The sequence below is a fragment of the Giraffa tippelskirchi genome, chromosome 5 (genome assembly GCF_054371585.1).
Source record: "Giraffa tippelskirchi isolate mGirTip1 chromosome 5, T2T-mGirTip1v1.2.pri, whole genome shotgun sequence".
In the NCBI taxonomy this organism is placed as follows: Eukaryota; Metazoa; Chordata; class Mammalia; order Artiodactyla; family Giraffidae; genus Giraffa; species Giraffa tippelskirchi.
The window spans coordinates 132,462,289-132,486,070 of NC_137279.1; the positions used below are offsets into that span (position 1 = coordinate 132,462,289).

General features: G+C 37.4%; 1 long non-coding RNA gene across 1 annotated transcript in view; it reads left to right on the forward strand.

The window, feature by feature from the left end:
* The first annotated feature begins 314 nt into the window (after positions 1–314).
* Positions 315–23,782, forward strand: part of LOC145507977 (uncharacterized) — a 173,228-nt gene continuing 149,760 nt past the window's right edge. The window contains exon 1 of the long non-coding RNA XR_014055266.1: positions 315–538. This is a non-coding gene — a long non-coding RNA (uncharacterized LOC145507977). The remainder of the gene's footprint in view (positions 539–23,782) is intronic.

Below are 23,782 nucleotides of genomic sequence, written 5' to 3' on the forward strand. Positions count from 1 at the left end.
AAAAAAAAAGGAAAATCAAAGCGAGAAAGATGGGAATACAGAGCCAGAGGGAGTAGGGAGAGAGAAAATAAACTGGAAAAATGAACATAGAATGGAAGAAAGAAGGAAAAAGAATGGAAGAGGTGATGAGAAGAGAAGATCATGAAAGAAAAAGGAGAGAAAACTTAGAATCTGCCATATAGGGCACTTTTTTTTTTCTTTTTATACTGAGGGATTTGTTTCTGCAGTGAGTTTCACAGCATTGTCACCTCATCATATTTCCTCAGAATTCTCATAAGCCACTGTTTATAGCTGTTTAACTGCTACTTACCTTTGGATTTTCAAGGGCTTGACTCATAATAGGATAGATAATCATAGTAGCCCATCCCAGGGAAATAATGTTTTTCTTGGCATATTATCTCTGGCACATATCTGGGCCCTGAGAAAGGATTTCCATGTTCCTACATTGAGAATTGGAAGGTTTTTTGAGGTTGCCTCCTCTCAAGAGCAGACTTTGATTTACCCCCCTCTGCATGTTACCATTCTATCTCATAACTAGGTAAGCATCATTTTCTCTAAGTCAGATGCTCTTTTGAAAAGATAAAGCTTGTTTAGCATTGTATTTCCTTCTGGAAAAAGCTGTTCTTAAGTCACAGGAAGGCAGCATAGCCACCAGCTGAGAACACTATAAACTAGAGCCAGGGGCAGGGGACTTGGCAGGAAAGGTATTCATGGGAAGTTACCAGGTTTTCCTATTCAAAAAGTATTATTCTGTTAAGTTAGTGGATAAACTAAAGCTGAATTGAGAAAGGAAGATAATACTGAAAAAATGATATTCTGAACTTCCTGTTTTATGGCAGTTTCGTGAAGTTTTAGGAACCATCTTGCAGTGAGAGGAACTGTGACTTTAATGCAGCTTTGAAATGTAGGATAAAACCCGAAAGATTTTTTCTTTGTTCTTCTGCTTGTTTCCGTTTCCACGAATAGCTGTCTGCTTTGGGGATATTCTCCCATTACAGCTGTTTTAGTTTGGTTTTTGAATATCGATAACCAAAGAAATTTACTGTCCTTTAGTGGAAAAAAAAAAAATCTTGTGTTTATTTCTTAGGTGGGGAGGGGAGGGCAGCCAATATACAGTTTTGAAGTCTGTATTTAAAAAAAGTCACCCTTCTTATTTAACATTGTCCTTCATAATACATATTGCAAATAAGGCAGCATGCCAGTGCAGAAAAACAATTTCAATTAAAACTCCCAGGGCTTTTCAGGGGCGACACAAGAGTCAGTCTTAAACACATTGTCCTTGAGTCTGGGCACAGTTTACCTGGAAAGCTTTAAAGAGGGACAAGTAATTTTAGTGTCACCTCTCTTGTCCCTCCTGTCTCCCCCCACACCTCCAAGCCATAAACAAAGCAACGACTGTCCTTTCACAAAAATGGAGGTTCGGTGATCGCTTGTCTGGAAAAGCTGGTAATGATGGTTTGTGAAATTAACGCATAGTACAGTGTTTACTTGTTTTTGAGGAAGTACTTCTGTTTACCCAGTTCTGGATAAAAAGCAGATCATTTGACAAGGTCCCAGAGTAAACTGTGTCCTGACAGATATTCCCTTCTGTCTTCTGGTCCAGGTCTCTGCATATTCTGTTGTTCTGAAAAGGAGGCAGGGGATGTGTGGACACACAGTGGGAATCACAGCCAGTGGGCTGGTCTGGATGGTGGACCATCCAGTACTAAAGGTTGGAATAGCCTGTCCTAAGGCACCCTTTGCTCTCACCCCAAAGTATCTCCCCCAGCACTTTGTCATGGTGTTTAAAAATCACACAACTATGCTCTCCTTTACGTTAAGGCTGCTGGTAAAATTAGGAGTTGCTTTGGAGGAATGACATTAAGCTGATGTCTCTTCTTAACATTTTAGATCAAATAATACTGCTTACATTTATTAAGTGTTTATTTATGAGCCAGGCACCGTGCCAGAGATTTTATCCTTATTATTTACCTTCACAAGAGTGCTATGAAACTGATACTGTTATGAGCTTCAGGTATGATGAGGAGGAGGCTAAGGCACATGGGGTTAAATTATTTGCCAAAGTCTCAGTTCACAAGCATAAGAGCTAGGTTTTAACTTAGATTCTTTGATTCCTGAACTTGTGTGTTCTTCCTATGTGGTGTTGACAGCAAATGGGGTTCACAATAAAGGGGGTACAGGACAATTAAACTTTGATGTGATGAGTTGGGGAGGGTGTTATCCAGCAGATGAGAGTGTATGCATGATGGGAAGACTAAGCAGAGAGAAGGTGGATATTTTGTGCTCATGAACACCACTTGGGGCTTGGAAGGCAAGGGCTATGGAGATAATCATGAAAAAGGGGAGGAGTGAAGGAGGCAGAACATTGATTTCACCGATTTGCTTGTGGTTGACCTGATGGAATCATTTTCTCAGATGTCTTCTTGATCCTGAAATTAAAGGACTTCTGCCCTTCCTATCTGTCATTAAACAGTTTACAAGTAATTCTGTGGTCCAGTATCCTTGCCTGGAGAATCCCAGGGACGGCAGAACCTGATGGGCTGCCGTCTATGGGGTCGCACAGAGTCGGACACGACTGAAGTGACTTAGCAGCGGCAGCAGCAGCAGCACAGGCATTTTAATTCCCGTTTGCCGCTGAGGAACCTGAGAGGCCGGGGACTAGTGACGAAACCAAGATTAGAACTCACGGTTGTTTGTTCTGAGCCCAGGGCTCTCTCCAGCACACCCTGGGCACCCTCCTATGTGTTGGGCTGTATCGCCCTGCAGGCCACTCTTCTGTCCTCTCACAACAAGACCTTTCATTTTGATCTGCTCTTGTTTCCACCTCTTTCATTTCTACTAGATGATACAAATTATACTCACCACTCCAATCTTCATCTGATATTTGGGTTCTGTTAATTCATTGTTATGTGGAGAATGCTTTCAGTAAAACACAACAAGCTGCAGAAAATATAATTCTCCCTTAATGTATATTTACTAAGTGTATTTATTATTCATCAGGATGTGCATTTTAAAATGTGAGTCTAGATTCCTTCACTTTTAATCCCAAACAAATGCTAAAAGATTTATTTTTATAATAATCCCAGAATGAGAGCTAAGTAAGCCTCCCTGAACACAGCTTGCCAAGTGGTGGATGTTAGCTCTGTATCCACACTAGATGCTTGCTTGTTGTCTCTTAGTGTTTCTAGTGGGGATGTACAGAAGTGTTTGAGCACACCAGGGCTGGTGAATGGTCGCAATTTCTTGTCACTGACTCTGGGGAAGGAGTACTGCAAGGGGAAATGTTTAAGTCCCATTTCTTTGCAAGAAATAGATAGATATAGTAGGAGAAATAAAGGCAGATGAATGAAGAAAAGGGAATATATGGTCCAAGAGAAGGAAAAAATGCACAACAATAAATTTAAAAGACCTCAAGGTGCTGTTAACTTGCAAACGTTTGATACGTATATGAAGAATTAAACATGAATGCATTCAACATCCCAGAATGAAAATTTTCTACTTTCTCATGTTGCAAGGAAAAGAGACTCTAGGGTGCAAGTGCCAGTGTGAGGTTCATACAGTGGAGGATTCTTAGTCAAAGACCAGCTTCCGTGATAATACAACAGTGTGTGATAGCCAGCCCTCTCTAGCCAGTCAGGGATCTATCTATTTGAAGGGCCTTCCCTCATTAATGATCTTTGTTGCAATTCAAAGTGGCATCTCTTTTACACATTCTCCAAGTTACCAGGGGCTTCCCAGGTGGTGCAGCAGTAAAAAAAAAAATCCGCCTCCCAATGCAGGAGATGCAAGAGACGGGAATTCAATCCCTGGGTGGGGGAAGATTCCCCTGAAGTAGGAAATGGCAACCCACTCCATTATTCTTGCCTGGAAAATTCCATGGACAGAGAAGCCTGAAGGACTACAGTCCATAAGGTTGCAAAGAGTTGGACACAACTGAGCAGGTGTGCATGCACATGCAAGATCCCAGAATGTAGAAGTTTTCTGGTTATCAGTTTGAGAATCTTTTATTTGTAAAGACTAGTGAAGAGCTTCATTTCTGCCTAAATAATGTTATATTTTGAGTAGATTTGTAACAATCATAATACATTAAAGCAGTTAATGTTGAAATATGAGTGAAAAATAGTTTAGTTTAAAAAATAGTTCAATTTAAGATGTCATTGAACAAACAAATTCAGAATACTTTCTTCTTTGAGTTTGAGCATTCTTACATCTAAAATGCCAGTATGGCCAGTTTCTTTCAGCTACAGTTATAAACACAGTATGAATGAAAGTTAATAAGAGAATGATACTACAGTTTTATACAACAATCGTTTTTGTCCTATATTGGATGGAGTGAATGAAACTAAAGCAGGTGCTGAGCCCTATGGTTTTGAATATTCTGTCCTATGAGTGGAGGCAAAGATGGTGATAAGGAAATTTGTTGTCTAACAGACAGATTCAGAGTCCTATAAACTCCATTTTGTGATGATAAATTCTTCAGGTAAAACTTCAGTGGAGAGAAATAATTTGGGGGCAATATTTGTATTGCATTAAAGCTTTATGGTGTGCAGTAATGGGAGGAAAATTGAACATGGTTTCCACCTGCATTTCAAATTTAATCCCACCGTGTGTATAATAGTGCACTCATTAGATAATAATTGAGGTTGAAGAGTCAGATTTATCCAGAGAATCACTTTTACCTATGTAATTTAACAATTTGAAAAAAAAATAAACTAACGCAGTTTTAAAGAAATAATGGAAAACAGCCACCTTCTGAAACTAAAAGAAAAAAATGACAGCAAATCAAATCAACTGTTTGTACTGTGGTTACTCTTTGACCCTTGTCCAAAGCATCTCTGTTCAAAGCCACCATTTCTTCTATGGAAGATTTCCTGTTGACCATGGTCTTCCAAGTTAGCTCATCTGACTGAGAACAAAACTGTCCTTCCTCTTTACTGTGAGATACTAAGTGACATGACCTCTAAATTCTTGCCATAGACCTTAGCATTTGATAAATGAATTAAATGGAAATAATTGGGTATCTTTTGCTGAAGTTGACACCTGTAATAAATGTCACTGGTGTCATACAAAACAAATTATAAATTATTTTGAAAAGAATTGTTTCAACTACAGAGCAGGCAGTGAAAGAGACAAATGGGAAGAATTTGCAAGATGGCATTTCTATAATGACATCATAGGAGCCAAAAGGACTTCAGTTGCAAATCTATATGTGCCAAGAGGAGCAAAAAACAGAACAGCAGGCCTAGTATTTCTATGATTTTTTTAAACTCTATTTTCTTTGCTTAAAAATATCCTTTCTTAGGTGATTGCAAAAAATAAAAGGAATGGTGTTGCACAGAGTACAAATCAGCTTTAGAATTAATTTACTTGTGTGAATTTATGTTGTCTGTCTATTAAGTTTTGTGAAACCCCAGTGCAAACCAAAACAACAGTCAGGGACAAGATTATTTAGATGTTAAGATCCTTTGTTTCAAAATAGTGCAGATGTGAAAATAACAGTGGTGAGCATGGCATGCTACACCAAACAGGTTTTACATTTTTAATAAAATATCCAAATGAGCATTGTATCACTGAAATGTTGTCAAAGGTTATGTTGTCAAAGGTTATGTTTAGTTCATGAGACAGGCTCAAAACAATGAAATTTTGCTCTCATACAAATTCTCAAGATGAGAAAAATTTTAAAAAAGCAAATTAAGTAGAGAGAAGTAAATGAGACATTATTTCTCCAAAGTTGTTTTATTGCCTGCCAGGAAAATATCTTCAGGATATGGACTGAAAAGGAAAAGACTTTTGTAGTGAGCATCTGAGCCACAGCAGATTTGTGGGTATTATTGGCTTTTTCAGACATCAAAAGCAAACTGTGTGAAAGATGATGGAGGTGCTCAAACAAGAATGGGGAATGAAAATGAGCAAATAGAAGATCATGCTCAATAAAAACACAAAATGATAATCAGAATAAATGAGACTATCAGAGCACAAGTAGAAGAAAATCAACTAGGAACATCTGTTCAGGTGAGGCTGAAATTAAGAGAATAATCAGGCTTTGGTCGTGTGCATTTGGAAAAAGTCTATGTAAGATATGATGAGTAGAATCTCATCCTTCGCCCGTGTGGAATGATCATATACTATCTCTGTACTTTCATTAAAATTGAATTTGTGGTTGTGCATGTTATACCTTCCAAGAAACATAGGTTTGCATCAAAAATGCAATTTGATGTGCATTGCAGATTAAAAAAATTGTAACGGTACAATGAAAATTTCTCAGAGAAATATGTAAAGATATAGTAGTTACGAAGAACACTTCTAAGTGAGCCTCCAAATGAATGAAATCTCAATAGTTCAGTTCAGTTCAGTTCAGTCGCTCAGTCGTATCCGACTATTTGCGACCCCATGAATTGCAGCACGCCAGCCCTCTCTGTCCATCACCAACTCCCGGAGTCTACCCAAACCCATGTCCATTGAGTTGGTGATGCCATCCAACCATCTCATCCTCTGTCGTCCCCTTCTCCTCCTGCCCCCAATCCCAACCACCATTAGGGTCTTTTCCAATGAATCAACTCTTCGCATGAGGTGGTCAAAGTATTGGAGTTTCAGCTTCAACATCAGTCCTTCCAATGAACACCCAGGATTGATCTCTTTTAGGATGGAGTGGTTGGATCTCCTTGCAGTCCAAGGGGCTCTCAAGAGTCTTCTCCAACACCACAGTTCAAAAGCATCAATTCTGCGGTGCTCAGCTTTCTTCACCGTCCAACTCTCACATCCATACATGACCACTGGAAAAACCATAGCCTTGACTAGACAGACTTTCATTGGCAAAGTAATGTCTCTGCTTTTAAATATGCTATCTAGGTTGGCCATAACCTTCCTTCCAAGGAGTAAGCGTCTTTTAATTTCATGGCTGCAATCACCATCAGCAGTGATTTTGGAGCCCCAAAAAATAAAATCTGACACTGTTTCCCCATCTATTTCCCATGGAGTGATGGGACCGATGCCATGATCTTAGTTTTCTGAACGTTGAGCTTTAAGCCAACTTTTTCACTCTCCTCTTTCACTTTCATCAAGAGGCTCTTTAGTTCTTCACTTTCTGCCATAAGGGTGGTGTCATCCGCATATCTGAGGTTATTGACATTTCTCTCGGCAATCTTGATTCCAGCTTGTGTTTCTTCCAGCCCAGCGTTTCTCATGATGTACTCTGCATATAAGTTAAATAAGCAGGGTGACAATATGCAGCCTTGACGTACTCCTTTTCCTATTTGGAACCAGTCTGTTGTTCCATGTCCAGTTCTAACTGTTGCTTCCTGACCTGCATAAAGGTTTCTCAAGAGACAGGTCAGATGGTCTGGTATTCCCATCTCTTTCAGAATTTTCCACAGTTTATTGTGATCCACACAGTCAAAGGCTTTGGCATAGTCAATAAAGCAGAAATAGATGTTTTTCTGGAACTCTCTTGCTTTTTCGATGATCCAGCGGATATTGGCAATTTGATCTCTGGTTCCTCTGCCTTTTCTAAAACCAGCTTGAACATCTGGAAGTTCATGGTTCACGTATTGCTGAAGCCTGGCTTGGAGAATTTTGAGCATTACTTTACTAACATGTGAGATGAGTGCAATTGTGCGGTAGTTTGAGCATTCTTTGGCATTGCCTTTCTTTGGGATTGGAACAAAAACGGACCTTTTCCAGTCCTGTGGCCACTGCTGAGTTTTCCAAATTTGCTGGCATATTGAGTGCAGCACTTTCACGGCATCACCTTTGAGGATTTGAAATAGCTCAACTGGAATTCCATCACCTCCACTAGCTTTGTTCGTAGTGATGCTTTCTAAGGCCCACTTGACTTCACATTCCAGGATGTCTGGCTCGAGGTGAGTGATCACACCATCATGATTATCTGGGTCATGAAGATCTTTTTTGTACAGTTCTTCTGTGTATTCTTGTCACCTCTTCTTAATATCTTCTGCTTCTGTTAGGTCCATACCATTTCTGTCCTTTACCGAGCCTATCTTTGCATGAAATGTTCCTTTGGTATCTCTAATTTTCTTGAAGAGATCTCTAGTCTTTCCCAATCTGTTGTTTTCCTCTATTTCTTTGCACTGATCGCTGAGGAAGGCTTTCTTATCTCTCCTTGCTATTCTTTGGAACTCTGCATTCAGATGGGAGTATCTTTCCTTTTCTCCTTTGCTTTTTGCTTCTCTTCTCTTCCCAGCTATCTATAAGGCCTCCTCAGACAGCCATTTTGCTTTTTTGCATTTCTTTTCCATGGGGATTGTCTTAATCCCTGTCTGCTGTACAATGTCATGAACCTCTGTCCATAGTTCATCAGGCACTCTGTCTATCAGATCTAGTCCCTTAAATCTATTTGTCACTTACACTGTATACGCATAAGGGATTTGATCTAGGTCATACCTGAATGGACTAGTGGTTTTCCCTACTTTCTTCAATTTAGGTCTGAATTTGGCAATAAGCAGTTCATGATCTGAACCACAGTCTGCTCCCTGTCTTGTTTTTGCTGACTGTATAGAGCTTCTCCATCTTTGGCTGCAAAGAATATAATCAATCTGATTTCGGTGTTGACTATCTGGTGATGTCCACGTGTAGAGTCTTCTCTTGTGTTGTTGGAGTAGGGTGTTTGCTATTACCAGTGAGTTCTCTTGGCAAAATTCTATTAGCCTTTGCCCTCAGGTCACAAAAATTTTTTGAGAAATGAAATACATAAAGTATACAGAATGTTAGAATTAAATACATTGATTTCTGGTTCTGGAAAAAATAGGATGCATGCCCTTCTCCCTGTTTCTCCTGTTAAATACTGTTAAGCACTCTTGGAAATTGCATGAAACAAGTGTAAGAAAATTCTGAAAGAAGGACAGAAGGCAGCCCAGTTAACCCTGGGATCTGAGGAGCAGCATGGTGAGGAGATCCCTGGGTTTTATCTTTGCCACATATATCCCAAACTGGTGCTGGAGAAGCCAGGAACCTAGAAATGCCAACATTACAGACCAGAAGAAGTTCAGTAAAAGTCTGATCTCTTTAGCAAAAGTCCCAGGAAGCATCTACCTAGTAAGAAGGAAAACTTCTAGAAAATAAGCTCCCTGCTCTAGCCAAACACCATGGGAAAAAAATTGTGGTCTTCCTCCCACTCCTGCCAGCAGAGGCTGAGTGGGGAGCCAGGACTTCCATTCTCACATGTAGGTAATGAGGCATTTCTCCCACTCCTTACTAGGATTGTGCCCAAAAGGCTGAGGGGATCTGGGGCTTGCTCCTTCCCCCAGAGGTCATGAGCCACTGTGCATGAGCTGAGGTGTTAGTGGCTGCCATGTGTGGAGCAGTGAAAAAGCACCTTGTCTTTTCCCAGCTGGGGTAATGTTAGGAAGGTGTAGTAGGGAGACTGAACATCATTCCTACCTGGAAGAAATGAGGCAGCTCTCCCTCTCCCGGCTGGGGCTGTGTCAGAAGAAGCCTGCTAAGACAGATGACTTCTTCTATCCAAAATTCTCAGGACTGAATACCCACAGTGTTCAGAATTCAATAAAAAATCACGTGTCTATCAAAGGCCATGAAAATCTCAGCTGGAATAAGAAAATACAATGAAGCAAAGCCAGGCAGCCTCAGGGCAGCGTGTGCATATGTGTGTGCTAGGTCTCTCAGTAGTGTCCAACTCTTTGCGACCCCATGGACTGTAGTCCACCAGGCTACATGGAATTCTCTAGGCAGGAATACTGGGGGGGGGGTGGTGGCATGCCCTCCTCCAGGGGATCTTCCCAACCTAGGGATTGAACCTGCATCCCTTACGTCTCCTGAATTGGCAGGCAGGTTCTTTACCACTAGTGCCACCTGGGAAGCCCACGAAAGTGGCATAGATATTGGAATTATCTGACAAGAGTTTTAAAGCAATCCATCATAAAAATGCCTCAATCAGCAGTTGTTAACACATTTGAACCAAATGATAAAATCAAAGTATCAACAAAGAAATAGAAGGTATTCAAGAGGGAGGGGGCATATGTATTCTTACGGCTGATTTGCCTTATTGTATGGCAGAAACCAATACAACATTGTGAAGCAATTATCCCTCAATGAAAAATAAATTAAAAAAATAAAGGAGGAAATCCCATAATTCTGCCTGACAGAAATCACCACCATTACTATTGCAGCCTATGTCTTTGGTTACATATGTCTGTATAATTTGTTGTAATTAACAAAGCACAATAAATTGAATGAGAGCTAATTACAAAAATGAAAAAGAATAGAAGATATGAACAAGAACCAAATGGAAGTGTTAGAATGGAAAAATGCAGTAACCAAAACTAAAAACTTACTGGATAGGCTCAATGATGTAATACACAGAACAGAGGAAAGAATATGAACTTGAAATTAGAGTAATATCAATTACCCAATTTGAAAAACCGAGAAAATAGATTAAAGAGTAATGAACAGAGCTTCAGGAACCTATGGAACTATAACAAAAGATCTGACAGTCATTTAAACCAAGTCTCAGAAAGCGTGGAGAAGTGTGGGGCTGAAAGAAGTATTCAAAGAAGTAATGGCTGAAAGTGAAAGTCGCTCAGTTGTATCTGACTCTTTGTGACATCCATGGACTAGTCCATGCAATTCTCCAGGCCAGAATAATGGAGTGGGTAGCCTTTCCCTTCTCCTGGGGGTCTTCCCAACCCAGGGAAGATCGAACCCTGGTCTCCCGCATTGCAGATGGATTCTTTACCAGCTGAGTCACAAGGGAAGCCCAAGAATACTGGAGTGGGTAGCCTATCCCTTCTCCAGTGAATCTTCCCGACCCAGGAATCGAACCACGATTTCCCGCATTGCAGGTGGATTCTTTACCAGCTGAGCCACAAGGGAAGCCCAATGGTCGAAAAAAACCCTCAAATCAAATTATTATATAGTCCTATTATATAGGACGAGGCATTGTGATTGCTCCCACCTGAAGGTTCAGTGTGTCATTTTGGGGGAATATGTAATCTCTCCAAGTCAAATGCGAATAATAGTCTGGTTTTGTACTAGAAGCCTTATGTTGTGAAGAACAAGGAAGGAATAGACAGAACAGTGTTAAGAGAGAGATCGCAGTTTCAAACTTTGCCTAACTGTTGTGACTGAAAAGTTTGGCTTAATATGGTCGCTGCAGGAAATTCTATGTGAAAAAATAATAACTAGTACACAAGTGTTCGAAAAAAATCATTTCTAAACTTTCATAGTCCAGTTAAGTTGCTCAGTCATGTCCGACTCTTTGCGACCTCTTGAGTCGCAGCATGCTAGGCCTCCCTGTCCATCACCAACTCCCAGAGTTTACCCAAACTCATCTCCATTGAGTCGGTGATGCCATCCAGCCATCTCATCCTCTGTCGTCCCCTTCTCCTCCTGCCCCCAATCCTTCCCAGCATCAGGGTCTTTTCCAATGAGTCAACTCTTCACATGAGGTGGCCAAAGTATTGGAGCTTCAGCTTCAACATCAGTCCTTCCAAACTTTCATAGTAGGTATGCAATAAATATTTGGTGAATGAATACATAAAGGAAAGGATATATAGCACACTTAGACCTGAGGATTTAATTTTCTTTTTGACAATACAGTTGTAAAAAACAGACTTGCCTAATGCTGAGTACTTATTATCTTTTGTCTTATATTTAAGGCTATGTATGAATTTTAAGAAAGTTTTTCCTATCCCAAAGTCATAGACATCTTTTATATTTTCCTTTAGTTGAGTATTGTCATTGCATACTTGCCCAGTTTCAGAATAAATCTTAACTGGCAACCTTTGAAAACTTCACACAGACCTTTCAGAGCCCCATGCATGGATTACATCTTTTAGTGACCTCTTCAATCAAGGTGGTTTTCTCAAGCCAGTGTGGTGAATAATAATTGCAATGATGTTAACTTACGTTGCAGGGTGCAGTGTTTTCTAAGCCTTGTTCTGAAAAACACTTAGTTATGTGGGGTATTAATAGATGTTACTTGTTGTTGTTTTAGTCTCTAAGTCATGTCTGACTCTTGTGACCGCATGGACAGTGGCCTGCCAGTCTCCTCTACCCTTGGGATTTCCCAGGCAAGAATACTGGAGTGGATTGCCATTTCCTTCTCCAGGGGATCTTTCTGACCCAGGGATTGAACCCATGTCTCCTGCATTGGCAGGCAGATTCTTTACTGTTGCGCCATCAGGGAAGCCCAGATATTACTTATAACAGTGTGTTAAATAGCAAGATTAAAAAGTCTAGCCTGTATATTAATGGAGAAATTCTTACCTTTAATAGAGAAGTTTTAAACCCTCTGACATGCCCCTATTTCAGAATCTCTGAGATACTTTTAAAAAACAGATTAAAAAAAATGTATTTAACAAAACAGAAACAGATTCAAAAGATGTAGAGAACAAACTAGTGGTTACCTGTGGGGAGAGGGCAGTGGGGAGGGATGAGATAGGGGTATGGGATTAAGAGAGGCAAACTACTCTGCATAAAATAGATAAGCAACAAGAATATATTGTACAGCACAGGCAAAAATATAGCCATTATTTTGTAATCATCTTAAATGGAGTATAATCTATAAAATACTGAATTGCTATGTTGTATACCTGAAGCTAATATAATGTAAATAAATTATACTTCAATCAAAAAAAAGATTTATTTTCTTCACCCTAAAGTGCATCCTCACCTCGAGATTGCTGGGTTGTTGGGTATGTGGGGGTGGGAGAATAAGATTTTATGTTGATTCTGATGATGTCCTCTAAATGTCCTCTCCACCAGCCTCCTCAACAGTCTTGAGAATCGCAAGTTTAGTGTGTTAATATGCCAGTGCCAGTGAGTCACCAATGGGAAAATAGTTTCCCAAGCTCCTATGAGCACAGAATCTTACTTTCATGTGTTTCATGTGGAGCTAGGGCTGGTTGATGATAAACATTTGGGAGATTCTAATCTGGATCTCCTTCAACAGTCAAAAGCTCAGATTGAGCTAGGCTACTAGCACAAAATTTGTTATAGAAGAATCAATAGCACTAAAGAGATTGGAAATTGACCTCTTCAGTTTTTTCACAGAGTTACAACTCCATGTGTTCTATGGAGAAAAATGATATAAAGTTTAGTTTAAGTAATATGAAGCTCTAGGTCAACATGAACTCTATAAAAATTCACAGTTCTCAATAATTTAAATCTGTTTTTGAAAGTTCATATTTATATAAAAATGGAGAGGAACACTAAAGCTGGCATAATACTGTCAGCTGTTAGCCATATGGAAAAATTTAAATTGTCATAAAAGCTGGCCAGTTATAAAATGTTTTAGATAGATTTTTTTTAAATGACATTTTAAGCATTTGAGAAATATGCTCAAAAATACATTCATGAACTGCATTAGCAATTGCTTTGGCTGTAATTTCACATGGTTCTTCCATATGTAACTAAGTGTTCTTTGAACTGACCCTGTGTAACAAATGAAATACATTTTTGATGAGTATAAAGATGTTAAAAGGGAAAATTAAAAAAATACATTTCTTAATCTTCATCTGTAGATGTTGATGTGTAGTATTAAATGGATGTATAAAATTTGGAAAATATTGAAAAAAATGATAACAAAATATTAAAAATGCTTATCACCTGTAGTCCACCACCAAGAAATAACCACCATAAATATTTTGAAGTTTTTTCCATTCTTTGTGTGCTTAGTTGCTCAGTCATGTCCGACTCTTTGCGACCACATGGACTGTAGCCCGCTAGGCTCCTCTGTCCATGGGCATTCTTCAGGTAAGAATATTGGAGTAGATTGCCATGTCCTCCTCCAAGGGACCTTCCCAACTCAGGGGTTGAACCCAGATCTCCTGCGTTGCTGGTGGATTCTTTACCATCTGAACCACGAGGGAAGCCCTTTCTATTCTTTGAGAATATGCCTATTAACTTTGTTTTAAAAGGGATCATACTATTTTCTGACTTTTTAAGTTAACAAAATTTCTAGAACTTTTTTTGTTGTTATTGAATACTTTGACGTTTTTTCACTGCTGCATATTATTCCATTCTATAGGTATTCCATAACTTTTTTGACTGCTCCATTACTTTTAGTTTCTTATTTTATGTGATTTTTATTGACGTATTAGTTGATTTATGGTATTAATGTCAGGTGTACAACATAGCAATTCAGTATCTTTATAGATTGTAGTCCATTAAAAGTTATTACAAAATAATGGCTATAATTCCCTGTGCTGTGTAATATATCCTTGTTGCATATAAAATTCATATGTAGTAGTTTGTTTCTGTTAATCCTATACCCCTATCCTGCCTCTTCTCCCTCTCCACACTGGTAGCCACTAGTTTGTTCTCTACATCTGTGAGTCTGTTTTTCAATATATATTTTGTTTTAATCTTTTAGATTCCTCATATAAGTGATATCATACAGTATTTGTCTTTATCTGACTTATTTCACTAAGCATAATAGTCTCTAGGTCCATCTACATTGCTGAAATGGCAGAATTTTATTATTTTTATAGTGAGCAATCTTCCATTGTATATACATATATATATATGTTTGTGTGTGTGCTAAGTTGCTTCAGTCATGTCAGACTCTTTGTGACCCTATGGACTGTAGCCCGCCAGGCCCCTCTGTCCATGAGGAATCTCCAGGCAAGAATACTGGAGTGAGATGCCATGCCCTCCTCCAGGGGATCTTCCCGACCCAGGGATCAATGGAACCTGCATTGTCTCCTGCATTGTCTCCTGCATTGGCAAGTGGGTTCTTTACCAATAGCGCCACCTGGGAAGCCTATGTATATATACCACATCTTTATCCATCTGTCTATTGATGAACACTTGAGTTGCTTCCATATCTTTCATATCTTGGGTTGCTTATTATTATAAATAGTGCTGCTCTGAATATTGGAGTGCATGTATCTTTTCAAATTAGTGTTTTATTTTTTTCTGAATATATACCAAGGAGTAGAATTGCTGGATTATATGGCAGTTCTTATTTTAGGTTTTTGAGAAACTTTCATACTGTTTTCCCTAGTGACTGACTGCACCAATTTACAGTCTTACCAACAGTGTATAAGTGTTCCCTTTTCTCCACATCTCACCATCATTTGTTATTTGTAGACTCTTTGATGATAGCCATTCTGCCAGGTGTGAGGTGATATCCCATTGCTGTCTTGATTTGCATTTCTCTATAATTTAGTGATGCTGAACATCTTTTCATGTGCTTGTTAGCCATATGTATGTCTTTTTTTTTTTTTTGGGAAAATGTCTGTTTAGGTCTTCTAGTCATTTTTTAACTTTTATTTTTGATGTTGAGTTATATGAGCTGTCTTTGTATTTTCGATATTAACGCTTATTGATGGTTATATCATTTGCAAGTATTTTCTCCCATTCAATAATTTGTCTTTTCATTTTGTCAGTGGTCATCTTTGCTATGCAAAAGTTTTTATATTTAATTAGGTCCCATTTATTTATTTTGCTTTTGGAGACAGATCCAAAAAAATATTGCTATGACTTATGTCAGAGTGTTCTGCATATGTTCTCTTCTAGGAGTTTTATTGCCTTCAGGTCTTATATTTAGGTCTTTAATAAATTTTGAGTATATTTTTGTATATGGTGTGAGAAAATGCTCTAATCTCATTGTTTTACATGTAGCTGTACAGTTTTCCATGTATCACTTGTTTTAGAGATTATCTTTTCCCCATGCTATATTCTTGCCTTCTTTGTCATAAATCAATTGACTAAGTGTGTGGGTTTATTTCTAGGCTGTCTATTCTGTTCCATTGATATGCTTTCATGCCAGTACCATACTGTTTTGATTGCCGTGGCTTTGTAGTATAGTCTGAAGTCAGGAAGGGTGATAACTCTGGCTTTGCTCTTAAGATTGCTTTGGCAATTTGGTTTTTTTGTAGTTCCATATGAATTTTAGGAATATTTTTCTCATTCTATGAAGAATGTCATGGGTGTTTTGATAGGAATTGCATTACATCTGTAGATTACAACTTTGTTACTTTTAGATGAATAAATTATTTTAACTTTTCATTCTTATAAATAACCCTTTTATCTTTGTCAGTAAACATTTGTGCCCATCTCTGATCATTGTCTTCAGATAAATTTGTAAAAATAGTTTTTGGATGTAAAGCTTATAATGTATATTATACATTGTCACTCAAAAAAGTATTAGTTTACATCTGCATAAACTGTAGATGATAGTAAAAATGTAGAAAAATGAAAGAAGAGCTAACAAGGGATATTAAATTTTTTTAAACTCAATTTCTGGGTAGAAATTTGTGCATTCAAATTTCAAGTGTTTACACGAAGCATTTTAGATACAGTTATAAATCATCATCAGTTTCATTAATTCACTATCAAGTTATTTATTTAGTGCATATGTAATGACTCCATGATATATGCCAGACTCCATTTTAGGTGTTGGGGATAAAGTGGTGAATGAGACAAAGGTTCTGCCTCATGGGTAGTACGTTCTAACAGGCTTTGCTAATTTTGAGGAAGAATCATCACTGGTAATATAAAACAGTGGATATTTTATATTTTGGTAAATCCTTGCCACATAAATTACTGGTTTTGCTTTAGTTAGTGTCTTGCTGGGCTTCCCTCATAGCTCAGTTGGTAAAGAATCTGCCTGCAATGCAGGAGACCCAGCCTCTATTCCTGGATCAGGAAGATCCCCTGGAGAAGGAAATGGCAACCCACTCTGGTATTCTTGCCTGGAGAATCCCATGGACAGAGGACCCTGGCAGGCTACAGTCCATGGAGTTGCAAGAGTCAGATACAACTTAATGACTAAAGAGAGAGAGAGTGTCTTGCTAAGCAGAGAGAGTCATAGCCAACATCAAAGATATATGAATGCATAAAACTAGTGTGATAATTAGATTTGCTTTGAGCTTATTATTATGAAATGATAACTCATATCAGAAACAAATTTCATATATGTTTGGTAGCTTCATAACATGAAGTGTTACTGCTTGTCTAGTTCATTAAGGATGCAAGTTTAGTTAAAAATATACAAAATTAAAAGGAAACTTTAGGCTCTGGCAAAAAGACAACTTTGGGGAATGAAAAGGAAATACACTTAGTGTCTTAGGAAAAAAGGAAGGATTCATGAACTTTATGATCCCCTACTGCTACCCTCAGAAAGTCTGTTAGTGGGTCAAACCATTTATTATGAATAGCACCCTAGGCATGAGAAATCAGGGTATAAGAATGCCATGGTGTTAGGCTAATGTTGTCTGTCTTCAGACAGAATTTCTGAATTCAGCAGAATTTCAAATTCTGCTTTGGAAATATCTTTGTGACTGAAATCACAAAGCCAAATGGGACAGCAATAGGGTGAATATGTTCCATTTTGTCCTAGCAAGGAAAAAAGAAATGATCACAGACAGACTTCTCTTATAATTTTCTGGTCATTTTCAAGAAATTACTCACTTTTTTAAAGAATGAGAATTAGTTTATTTTAAACAAAGATATCTAACTGTAAGAAAATGCCCTGATGTATCTACTACCATAAAATGTAAAACATGTTTCACACTGTTTTCCTACTTTCCTGTACATGTTTGATAAATGCTAGATGGTAAAGTGATGTATTAACTTGGGACTGTGTTTTCTATCCCAGTGATTTGGCTTCACTCACCAAACATACTGTACACCAGATTTTACAAACCACAGGAAAACTGGCACAAATTTTGAGTATTTTGCTTTATAAAATGAGACACTGTATTTACTAAAGTTTAAAAAATGTTTTTTTTTGATATTGTTTCAATAAATCTCTGGCCTTGAAACAAATGCAAATATAATGTTTAAGCTTGAAGCATTTGCTATAAGGAAAATTTGATATGCTTTTCAAATAATCAGGGAGAATATGGAGTTAGAATTCAATTAAAGCCCAGTATGACTTTAAAATTTCCAATGCAAAAACTGTAGTGGTCCTGTTTGGATTTAGAAAACATTCTTGAAGTGTTTGGTTTATAGATAGCAGTCATGAAAAGATAAGATAAAATTCTGGTGTTACATTTATGTTTTTAAGACATATCTAATCTATAGAGGCATGAGAAATGTAGTAGAGGTACATGTTGCTGAAAATCACTGTAGCATTACACTTAAACACTTAGAAACCAAGGCAGTTAGTATAATTTATATATACATAAACGAAATTATATCCATACTAGAGACTTCTTGGATAGAAACACTTTTACCCAGTATTTTAATCAAGTGTTATCATCTCTGCTCCATTCGATGCATGCAGCACACAAATTTGCTGATATGTGTTTCACTTAATGGATGTAATATGTGTAATGTGCTATTAATGTCTATTAAAAATACATATAATAGTAGGAAGGCATTTTAATCAGAAACAGTTGCTATTTCTTGAAATCAGAAAAATCAGGAATAACAGTGAGGTAGATTTGTTCTATTTTTTAAAGTGACAGTGTTCTTTTCTCTGAATTGAAAGTTACTAACACACTCATATTCTTATTTTGCATAAATTTGCATGACAAATTTCCAAAGCTCTAATTTGAGGTAAAAGGATGCAATCTTTTACGACTATATGCATGCTCTGATATTTAGAGAAAGCACACTTAAAAGATTTTAAAGAATTGTTTTGATTACCTTTCAGGTGAAGGAGCAAGGGAATAAAGATAGGAAAAGAATAGATGAGAGCTGGAGTAAGAGCAGCAAAAACATTTATCTCTGTGTGTGTGTTTGTGTGTAACAACTTTATTGAGATATAATTCACATATCATAAAATTCACCCCTTTAAAAGGGTACAATTGAATGGCTTTTAGTTTGTTCACAGACTTATGTGACCATCACACTACCCAATTTTAGAGCATTTTTATCACATACCCATTAGCAGTCCCTCCATTCCTTCTTCCTCCCAGATTCTAGCAACTATTAATCTATTTTCTGTCTCTATTAATTTTAACATATTCTCAGGACAATATCCAATTTTTTTTCACTTCATCGCAATTGGATCTAAATTGTTTATGGATTGTGTTTAGTGATTGCATCGATCCTGTGTGTATTTTAGAAATTCAATTTTGAGAAGAATCCCAATTTTCTGATGTTTTGGAGCTAAAATAATTTCAAATAAGCATATCAAATCATTAATAATTATGTTGAAAAAGGTTAACTGTATTATTTCTTTATTTAATTAAATAGGATGGTGTTCAGTTCAAGTAGTTGGTTTTGCTATTTCTACCCTTGGTTTCAGCTGAGTCTAGGAGATGACATTAAAGAGAAAAAAAAAAAGCCCAAATTTTCAGATTTTCCATGGTGTAGATTAAAATGTTAATGGAAATTTGTAGCTGTGATTTTGTCAAGCAATCACAAATTATCATCCCTGGCCTCCTTCCAAGGGCCCAACCTCCCATCCTTGTAACCATGCTAAAGTTGTGGGGGGAAGGATGATTAGGTTCTCAGGATTTTACTGTCTAGGTGAATCTGACTTTACTTTCGTTGTTTAAGCATATTTTCATAAGAATTAAACAATCTTTTATAAATTCTATTGCTCTGAATCTCCTCAACGTTTATTTCTATTTATACCTGTGACCAACTCAGGGAGAAAGATGTTGCTTCTCTATTCTTAGTTGTCTGTATTCTTAAAAACTGCATTTATATTTTAAAAACTTTTTATTGTAAAGTAAAATACAAGTATAGGAAATCACACCAAAATATAAAGCTAGTAAATTGTTTTAAGGTAAAAACCTTTGCAATCACCATCTGGGACAAAAAGAAAATTGAACTTTTCAGCCATCCCAGTACCTCATCACAGTCTTTTCCTCCTTTCAAAAGTAACTAATATTCTGACTGCTGTAGTTGTCACTTCTCTGAATTTCTTTATGGCTTCATCACTTCTCTAGACACTCTAGTTTAGTCCTACATATTAGAAATGTGAAATTCTTTTAAGTATCTTTTAATCTGCAGTTAACGTTTTTATAATTTGTCATTCTTTTATTTACAACATATGTATCAGCAAACCTGGCATCTGACTTGTAAAGTTGTCCACATTCTGGATTTTCCTGACTATGTACTCAAGAAGCAGTTCTGCATGTTCCCCCCCTTAAAAAAAAATTATTTGTTTATTTTTTAATTGGAGGATAATTGCTTTACAATGTTGTGTTGGTTTCTGCTGTACCAGTCAGTCATAACTTATAACTTAAAGTCTACTCCTTCCCTCTTGAGCCTCCCTCCCCACTCCCATCCTTTCTTCTGTATTTCCTGTAAGTTGGCTGCTGGATCCAGAGGCAGCATGTGATTTAGATTTGACCCTTTGGCAATATTATAGGTAGTAGTATGTTTTTTTCATCGGGAAGCACATGATATCCAGTTTTTGCTCTTTTTATAGTTGTTTTTTACTGCTACTGATGCTCAATATCTAGAAGCATTAATTCCTTGAGGGTTGTAAAATGGTGGTGTTCTAATTCTACCAAGTTGTTTTTATTTACTAGTGGTAATAATTTTATAAGGAGATACTTCCTCTCACCTATTATTTTCAATAGTCTATTATTAGTACAAATCACATAGGTAGACAGGATTAAATCTTGGTATTGTCTTTTTATTTGTTTAGTTTTCAAGATAATGAATTTATGCCTTGTCATTCTCAGAAGATAATCAAAATTTTTTGTTCATAGATACTATAAACTCATGGGTTTAAGCATAATTAATGGATTTCAATCCATTGCAATCTTATCCTTGTGTGCATGCTAATTCGCTTCAGTAGTGTCTGGTTCATTGAGACCCTATGGACTATAGCTCACTAGGCTCCTCTATCCTTGGGATTCTCCAGGCAAGAATACTGGAGTAGGTTGCCATGCCCTTCTGCAAATCTTTTCCTTATCAAAGCTCAGATTTTCCCTTCTTTGGGCCATTGGATTCTCCTTTCAAATTGTCTTCTAAGTTTATATATATGTGTATATATATACACATTAACACATATATATGTATGTATATGTTTATATCTATCTGTTGATAAATATCTTTATATCTTTCTCTCTCCATATCTCACCCTTGCAGTCTTTGATAGTTTTATTATCTGGTATATGAAGATGTTCTGGGCCAACCTTATCCATTTACTGTTCCTGACCTGAAATTAGCCATTAGTCTAAACAATCATGGTTCCTCTTACAGGGAAATGGTACGTTGTGGATAGTATGGGCTTTAATGGTGTTCACTGACTCTGGGTTAGTCATTGTTTCTAGACCTTTTAAGTAGACAGATCTAGGAAATGTGTGTGCATGTGTACTTAAATTTTAAATATCTCTTGAACTAAAGATTTTTACTTATACACTTTGCTTATTTCTATTTCTTCTACACTGAGAATCTGATTCTTTAGGACATAGGAAGTTGTCAAGTTAGAATTTCCATAATTACTAAAATATGCCTAATGTTGATTTTTCTAAGTTGATATTCTCAAATATGAGTGCTTGTTCAATATGTAGTTTCAAATATTTTTTTAATTTTAGAAAATTTTTGAGTTACAGTTTTAAAATTTGTTCTATTTCTTTGTTTTGGTTTTATTCTTTAGGGACTTAAATGTTTACTTGATCTTCTTTGACTATCCTTCATATTTCTCACTCACTCTTGCATCCTTTTAATGTTTATAAATTGAAAGTGTTTCTCTTTTTAAAGTGATCCTTTTTTAAAAACTAAGGCCTGCATATATAATTTAGTCACAAAAAACTCAGCTTTGGGGATGGATTGGGCATTACTTGGGTAGGAATATTTTACCACATATACAGTTCACTAATTTGACATCCTGGAGTGTGAAGGCAAGTGGGCCTTAGTAAACATTACTAAGAACAAAGTTGGTGAAGGTGATGGAATTCCAGCTGAGCTATTTTGAATTCTAAAAGATGATGCTGTCAAAGTGCTGCACTCATTATGCCAGCAAATTTGGAAAACTCAGCAGTGGCCATAGGACTGGAAAAGGTCAGTTTTCATTCCAATCCCAAAGAAAGGCAATGCCAAAGAATGTTCATACTACTGTACAATTACACTCATCTCATATGCTAGCAAAGTAATGTTCAAAATTCTCCAAGCTAGGTTTCAGCAGTACGTGGAGTGAGAACTTCCAGATGTACAAGCTGGTTTTAGGAAAGACAGAGGAACCAGAGATCAAATTGCCAACATACGCTGGATCATAGAAAAAGCAAGGGAATAGCAAAAAAAAAATCTGTTTCATTGACTACTCTAAAGCCTTTGCCTGTATAGATCATAACAAACTGTGGAATATTCTTAAAGATATAGGAATACTAGACCATATTACCTGCTTCCTGAGAAATCTACATGCAGAACAAGAAGTAACAGTTAGAACTGGACATGGAACAATGGACTGGTTCAAAATTGGGAAAGGAGTATGTTAAGGCTGTATACTGTTACCCTACTTGTTTAACTTACATGCAGAGTGCAGAGTACATCGTATGAAATGCTGGGCTTGATGAAGCACAAGCTGTAATCAAAATTACTGTGAGAAATATCAACAACCTCAGATATGGAGATGACACCACCCTTATGGCAGGAAGCAAAGAGGAACTAAAGAGCCTCTTGATGAAAGTGAAAGAGAAGGGTGAAAAAGCTGGCTTAAAACTCAGCATTCAAAAGACAAAGATCATGGCATCTGGTCCCATCACTTCAGGACAAATAGATGGGGAAAAGATGGAAACAGTGTCAGATTTCATTTTCATGGGCTACAAAATCACTGTAGATGTTCACTGCAGCCATGAAATAAAAGATGCTTGCTCCTTGGAAGAATAGCTATGACCAACCTAGATAGTATATTAAAAAGCAGAGATATCACTTTGCCAACAAAAGTCTGTCTAGTCAAAGCTATGGTTTTTCCAATAGTCATGTGTGGATGTGAGAGTTGGACCAGAAAAAGGGCTGAGCACTGAAGAGTTGATGCTGTGGTGCTGGAGAGGACTTTTGAGAGTCCCTTGGACTGAAAAAACATCCAACCAGTCCATCCTAAAAGAAATCAGTCCTGAATATTCATTGGAAGGACTGACGCTGAAGCTGAAGCTCCAATACTTTGTCCACCTGATGTGAAGAGCTGACTCATTGGAAAAGACTCTGCTGTGGGAAAGATTGAGGGCAAGAGGAGAAGGGGGGAACAGAGAATAGATGGTTGGATGGCACCACTGACTCAATGTACATGAGTTTGAGCACACTCAGGGAGATAGTGAAGGATAGGGAAGCCTGGTGTGCTGCAGTTCATGGGGTCACAAAGAGTTGGACACAACTTAGTGACTGAACAGCAACAAATTTGACAAATATTTACAGAGAACCCAAAATTCCAGGCAATGTGCTAAATCAGTTATAAACGTGACAGACTGAGAATACACTCTTTCTAAGGAAGGAGACAGACATTGACCAAAAAATTAGTGTAACGATTTTTTAGCTAAACATGACCCATGAGAATTTATAATAAAGGGATAGATTCATTTTATGTTGCTGCTATAAAAATTAATACAAACATTATGGCTTAAAACAACACAGCTTTATTGCCTACAGTTCTGGAAGTCAAAAGTTTAACATGGGTCTCACTGAGCTATCAGTGTGTTTAGATGCTCTAGGAAAGGATCTGTTTTCTTGCTTATTCCAGTTTTTAGAGGCTACCTGCATCCTTTTGCTTGTGGACCCCTTTCTACATCTTCCACGCTTGCAGTGGTGGATTGAGTTATTTTTCACATTTACTCTGATCACCTCTTTTGATCCGTTTTCCATATTAAGAATGGTGTTTTACACTAGACCCATCTGAATAATCTAGGTTACTTTTCCTATCTTAAGGTCAGCTGATTAGCAATATTAGTTCCATATG